Below are 7,689 nucleotides of genomic sequence, written 5' to 3'. Positions count from 1 at the left end.
CACCTTTATGTTTAACAGATTGGTGGTGAGAAGTATGCACCGAATAAAGAAGTGATCATTTCCGTCGACAAGCATTTTCTACATTTTGTCACACAAAGTTTTCCCGATGCAATAAAAAAAAAGGAAGACGGAAAAAACTGTAAAGTCACTTGACCAAATGTGCACAGCGAGACATAAGCTACTCACTGCAGGTCCAGAATCGTTAATTTTTCCCTTCAGGATGTATTGTTCACAAAATAAAGAAGAAAAGTTATCTAACGAGACACTGAAGAATACCAAGACCCAGCTGTGTCATTCCCTCACTCGACATTCCCTCGAACGACATTCGAGAGTCCTGACTAGTACAAGTCAGCGTTGGCACTGTACGGTAAAAAACTCATCGCAGGGTACGAATAATAGTATCATAACTCTGGAACCAGCCCACAGAGACAGCAACAGAGTTCAGTGTCTCGTCCACTGGAAGCTGGACCTGTAGACGGGAAGGAAAGCGCATAAATCAAAAGTGAAAACTGCATGCCACGCAAGGAAGTCGACTAGTCTTCCAGCTCATTCTTCCTCGATTATTCTGGCGGGCAGGTTCAAAATGGTTCAAATGGCTCGGAGCACTATGCGACTTAACTTCTGAGGTCATCAGTCGAACCTGCGACCGTAGCGGTGGCTCGGCTCCAGACTGTAGCGCCTAGAACCGTTCGGCCACTCCGGCCGGCCTGGCGGGCAGGGAACATCCAGAAGATGACTTCAGATGTATCGAGCTTTCGAAATTCAGTTGCACTGCCATTTATTAACATGTTGTTGTTGTGGTCTTCAGTCCGGACACTGGTTTGATACAGCTCTCCACGCTACGCTACCCTGTGCGAGATTCTTCATCTCCGAGTTTCTGCTGCAACCTTGCAACCTACATGTTTCTGAATCTCCTTAGTGTATTCACCTCGTGGTCTCCACATACAATTTTTACACCCCCCACTCCCCCCCCCCCCCCCCCCCGTCAAACTTCCCTCTGGTACTAAACTGGTGATCCCCTAACGTCTCAGAATGTGTCCTATCAACCGATCCCTTGTTTTGGTCGAGTTCTGCCACAAATTTCTTATCTCCCTATCTCTATTGAGTACCTTCACCTTAGTTACCCGATCTACCCATCTAATCTTCAATATTCTTCTGTAGCTCGACATTGCAAAAGCTTCTATTCCCTTCTTCTCTAAACCGTTTATCGTCCATGTTTCACTTCCATACATCACTACACTCCAGGCAAACACTTCCAGTAAAGAGTTCGTAACACTTAAAGGAGACTGCATACAAGAAGGTAGTGTGTTGACCTACTCTAGAGTACGGCCACAGCGTTCGTGTGGCGATGGAGAGCGTGGCCGTGTGACAGCGGAGCGTGCCGGTGGCTCTGGCGGACCAGTCTAGTGGCACTTCACGTTCGTCACTATACACGCGTACTCAAAATTACGTTTTATTGTTAGTCATTCCACATTAGGCCATCGCAACAAAGTTATCTCCACATTTGCCAGCATGAAAAGTAATCTTTCATCTTTCAATTGGTAGGAAAGAACTATTTTTGGTTAATCTTTCACGCACATTAAAAATAAACATATACAACGAAGGCAATCATGCTGACTGACTGGTGGCTGAAGAACATTTGCTTGAAACATTTTGCAATTTGCGTCTGGACAAACAGTTATTTACGTTGGTCAAGATAAATGGGACACCCTATATATATGTGGCACAATCGTTCGCCAACGCTGAATGCTGACGATCCGTTTCAAACAGAAAATGTTACGACTATTAAAGTTATAGTAACAGCGAATTTTCAAAGAGCTTTCCTTCTTCCCCGAACCTCACGAAGGTCATTTACAAGTAGTTAACAATAAATATTCGACACAAAACTCTAAAAACATTCGTGACAAACATATATCGCTTAGAACACATTGAACTCTTGTCATAACCTTAGTGCAACTGGCGCAGTAAACTTTACAGAATTAAATTGTGGCAATTTCAGATTAACAGCTGTCACGTACATCGAACCATCTATTACACAGTCACGACGCTACACGTACAGTAAATACACAGTGATCAGCTAGAACATTATGACTGTTTTCTCTGCCTCGTGATGGCTGGGTGTTGTGTGCTGTTCTTAGGTTAGTTAGGTTTAAGTAGTTCTAAGTTCTAGGGAACTGATGACCTCAGATGTTAAGTCTCATAGTGCTCAGAGCCATTTGAACCATTATGACTGCCGACCTGCTATCGATATAAACTCGTCCAGGCGATAGCAGCGTCATCTGGAGAGGAACCACTGCTGGTCCGACTCATGCACAGTACATGTAGTATCAGCATCGTGTTGTCCGTGTGTGGAATGAGGAAGGCGATCGATCGACAGTATCTGAGTTTGATCGAGGGCACATTGTGACGGCCCGGAGGCTCGGCTCGAGCATTTTCGTAACTGCACTGCTTGTCCAGAGTCAGAGGTCTGTTGTGGTGAGCGTCTTTCATGTTGCGAAACCAAGGTGAAACCACGTCCAGACGTGGTAGGGTTGCGCGGCCGTCCATTCCTCATTACAGATGTTGAACATCGTAGGCTGGGCAGACTGGCAAAACAGGACAGGCGACGAACCGGGGCGGAACTAACGTCAGAATTCAATGCCGGGCAGAGTACAAGTGTATCTGAACACACAGTTCACTGAACAATACTAACGATGGGCCTCCACAGCCGACGACCCATGCATATGCCAATATTAACACCACAACGGCAGGAACTACAACTGAAGTGTGCGCAAGACCTTCGGCACTGGACGTTGGCACAGTGGTAGAGGGCTACATGGTCTGATAACTCCCGATAACTTCAATACGCAGATGGGAGGGAGCGAATCCGTCGTCTTCCAGGGGAACAGCTGTTTGAGACCTGTACTGCGGGACGGAAACAAGCTAGCGGCCGCTCCATTATACTCTGGGAAACATCCACGTGGTCATCCACGGCTCCAGTGAAGTATCGTACAGTCGTTGCAAAGCAGGTACACCCCTTCATCACGATCACGTTCCCCCACGGCAGTGGCATTTTTCAGTACGATAACGCACCATGTCACAAGGCCACATATCTGGGATGTGAGTGAACGTGCTCCCATGTCACGAGGAGTCGCCGCGGTTATCCGTGTCGAAGTTGGACATACCGGCTATTAAGTAGGTGGCATGATGTTCTGGCTCATCAGTGCATAAAAGCAAGCAAATGGTGGCAAGCTTCATAAACAAGCATTTCCGTAAAACAACCCAGTCATCGGCATCACTTCAAAGACACACGGTTATAGGCATATGTAAGCAAAAGACAAGGCAAACTTAACACTAGGTCATATACTGGTCAACCATGTCTGCCAAGCGAATAACCTAAACACTGATCAACAACAGTGTGTGTCGAACAGCGTACCTCTTAATACTGAGGAAACACGCTTTACGTAGCTATCGCGCTGCTGCACCATCTTACAGCACTGAGAGGGAAAACATACTAAATACCGTTTGCCACAACAAAACGCACAGTGAAGCACAGAGAGCGGACGGTACCTTCAACTCCAACAATCACTGGCGTAGCGGCTACTTACCTTTTTTGCGACTATTTCCGTCACTTCTGCATCCACCCGTATCGCAACAGTGATGGCATCCTTCAGGGCGCCGTACTCCGTACAAGGCAGTGGTGAAGGGAAACAGCCAGATAACCTGCACCCATCGGTCCTGGCCTCGCCGCTCAGCGGCTCTACTGCGCAGATCACGTGCTCTTTAGTTGTAGCAGACGGTGCGTTCAGTTCCTCGTTCCCAGGCAGACTCCTTATTAGCTGCGGCTGCTTCAGCATCTCGAGGGCCACAGAGATAACCACAGCCAAACAGCGCTCATAGCACGTCTTCTCTGAGGTCGACAGGCAGAGACGTTCCTGGATTGGCACGTTTGGATTCCTTATAGTGTGCTCATGACAGTAAGCGTGAAACGAATTCAGACGCATGATGCCAGCATTGTAACAGGAGGGTGTAACTGGAACGAAAGTGAAACAGGAATGCTCGGGGAGCTGAAATGGCAATCCCCGTAAGAAAGCAAAACCCTGTTGAGTAAGTTGAGAGACCCTTTATTGTAGAATGACTGCACCATCGTTATGCTGTCACCATCTTATACCTTGCTAAGGGCTCGTGGGAATAAGAGAAGAGAGATTAGGGTACCTACTGAGGTACACAGAGGTGTACAGTCATTTCTCCGTCACTCGATATATAAAGGGAATAGGGCATAATACCGATAATATAAGAATGGTGAAATCACCGCCATTCATTGCACAGTGGCTTGCAGAGTGTATATGTAGGCGTACATGAAAGGCCTACTTTTTTCTCTTCTATGAATCACCATGTATATCCGTGGACTGAAAGCCTGCTGAGGCATAGACATCTATTCTGGGTGTTTGAAAAAGAGTTTTAAATTCAAGTTTATTGGGAAAAGTAATGAAAAATTACATCCATGAGTACGTATCATGAAAGAGAATTCCTTCAAGTTCTGTTTAATGTTAGTAGGCGTCAACGTGGGATCCATTTGTTGCCCTGCACAGGTCGATACGATATTCCACTTCTCGCCACGTATTCACCAACATTTCAGGTGTACCTGTCCCAACCGCAGCAACGATTATTTCCCGTAAATGCCTGGTGTGTCTGATCTTTACACGACATTTTTTTATCCTGTCCCAAAAGAAAAAGGGTAGTGGAGTGAAGTCTGGGTTTCGTGGTGGCCAAGGTACTGGGCCAGCCGTGCCTATCCACCTTCCTGGAAAGCGAGTGTCAAGAGCCGCACACACATGGTTACTGTAATGAGGTGGGCGCCATCTTGTTGGAAAAACGCAAGCCCCTATTCCGCCTCAATATCGTCGATGTGGGGAAAGACGTACTCCCTCAACATGTTACAGTAAACGTCCCCGTTTATTGTTTTCTCTACAAAAATGAAAGGACCAATCACACGATCTTCCATCAAACCACACCAGGCATTAGCTTTGGGAGAGTGACATTGAAGCTGAATAACTTCATGTAGATGCTCTGCCCCCCAAATTCTGCAGTTTTGACGATTAACTGTTCCACTGACATGAAATATAGCCTCATCAGAAAAGAGAATCTCTGCACTGCACTGCACTGCACGCACACCCGGACTGAACTGAGACAACAGAGCGAGAAAACAGCACTGGTGCCGTCTCAAGGGCAAGCAGACCTGCCAACTGCAGAGGGGACCAAACTTGGAGAGTTGATCAATAAAGCACCACAAACTAGAATAGTGTATGTTACTTTGTACAGATTCTCGGACACATTAAAACTAGGGAGTTATATTTCAAACACCCTGTACATCTCTTCATCTGCAAATGAAAATCTCCTACTCGTTTCAGTCTTTATATGCAGGAAGGAAGCGTTGTCTATGGAATTTATAAGCATTTCGTAGAAATTATCTTAATTACGATGAATTAAAATTACTGGTCGCTGTAAAAACTATGCAATTTCTACCTAGCGAACAGCCACCGTAACTCGAGAAAGCACCGCTGACTCGCGAGGGTACCGAGCGTAAATAAGTCTGCATCCGGCGTGGCGGTCTACTGGCTACAAGAATCCCGAAGATGGAACTATTCCTTTTTTTTTTTTTTTTTCAATTAATTTTGCGTTTCGAACATGAAAGAATGTGATTTCCAGACTTAAGATAAAATAACGAGAAAAAGAAGAGACTAAAAGAAACGTGCAAACAAGCACGTCGGAGGATAGAATATGGCATTTTGGTGAGAGAAATGATGGATTTCAAGGGGAGATTGGAGGGAAAAAGACAGGAAAAACCTCGTAGAACCTGTGGCTGCAAATGGAAGGGCTATGGGATCGAATCCCTGTTTTCCCACTTTATTCATTCTGCGTTTTATCGTAGCATTCACCTCTTAATGCTGTGGAGAACGAAACTTCGCACTGGTTACGTACACGCAATTCCGCTAAGTGACGTCCGCTTGATTCCAATCGTTTCAGAACAACTGCATAGAGAAGAAAGATGCGAGTCCAAAACCTGTAATTTTGAATTTTTCACGCACAAAATAAAATGTTTTCCAGAAATCTACTTCAGCTTGAATACGGCTTTGGTTCTTTTACACAAAGAAAGTTTTGTAGCAGATTGGGTATGGTAGATCGTATAAAATCTGGAGGAGAACAAGAATTTGATCGCTCCCAGTGAGATCTAGAACTTCTACTGTTGCCCTCCTCAAGAGGTTCTAAGAGACAATAATGGGATCAGAGTTTGTATCTGTATCAGGTCTGTTGTGGAGAGTGATGTAGATATTGTAGCCATTGAGGATCTCAATAAAGTTACGCCACCGCCATTTCTCGGCAGCCGTGAGGGAGTGAAGGTTAAGGTCCGATGCGATTATGTATGTGGTAAAGAACGTAAAGAATAGGATGGTTAAAGCGGATGTAGATAGTGACAAGGTTACTCTGGATTTTGGGAGAAAGGTGGTGAGTATGAGGTGCTTAGCTGGATCATTTAGGAGCGGTTGGTGAGCAGAAGAGAGATTTAGGAGGTAGATCATGCTGTGGGCAATAAGTTTGGAGTTATCAGTGGGATGTAGGATGAAAGATGACATGGACATGGGATGGTGGATTTGAAGAGAGGTTTCATTGAGAATTAGGGCACGAATTTCGCGTTGTCAGAGGGTGTAGGTGAGAAGGTGTTCATTGTAACAGAGGAAATGTATGTGGGGTTTTTCAAAAGTGTGTATATTTTGCAGGAGTAAGGTTACGAAACCGGTAATATCTCCAGTGGTGGTGAAAGACAGAGGGAACTGTTGGTGTGGAGTGGTAGATCCGCTGTGGGGATACAGGTGATGAATTCAAGTTTTTGGGTAGGATGTTACAGGCAGAGTACCCATACTAAGAAGGCAGTTGCACTATGATACTGAGTGCTTAATGCCTTGCACACATTGATGCCTGGTTGTGAGTTTGATTGTGTGCTGGCATAAGCTGTCGCTAGCACACTGGTGGGAAAAGATACAGCAAGAAGATCCGTAGTAGGCGCTGGATGAAGTGCGCCTATCAGGAGAGGGGCCAAAGACAGACTGTCAAGCAACGTGCCACCAACACCCTCTCAGCCGCAAATATTCAGATCGCCGCCGCAGACCGCAGACCGGAGGGCTCAGTCTCAGGCACCAGCGCAATTGCTCAGTCACTAGCTGTCACTGACACAGCAATTCGCACTACAGTTTGCCATCTGTCATTCATTGTACAGCGGGACTTGTACTTCACCAGCAGTGAGGCTAACATGGACTATTACAGCAGAACTTGTACCACAACACATGGACTCTGTTAAGACAAGTAGCTTCCTGTTCATGTAAATACTGGACCCTGTTAATACATACGTATCGTTGTGTTGTAGAAAGACATCCTCTCCCTTGCTTCTACAGTACAAGAGTCTACGGATTCACTTTCCATATTCTCCTCGACGAACTCTTAAGTCAAGCTTCTCGATTACTGCTTTGACTGTCGGGGTTCGGCGTGGAGGTTGAGGCTGTTTCGGTGGAGGGCTGGTGGGCGTCGTTATAGTAGTATTTCGTCCAAAAGAGCTCATGATCTGGAGTATGGGAATGAGAATCGTGGGTTTTAATAATGATTGAATCGCTTCCAGGGGTGAGACGCTCTCTACATACATTCACTGGAGACCCA

Source organism: Schistocerca serialis, chromosome 4 (assembly GCF_023864345.2).
Source record: "Schistocerca serialis cubense isolate TAMUIC-IGC-003099 chromosome 4, iqSchSeri2.2, whole genome shotgun sequence".
Classification (NCBI taxonomy): Eukaryota; Metazoa; Arthropoda; class Insecta; order Orthoptera; family Acrididae; genus Schistocerca; species Schistocerca serialis.
The sequence above is the reverse complement of the archived record's forward strand: the minus strand, read 5'-3'. Positions refer to the sequence as shown.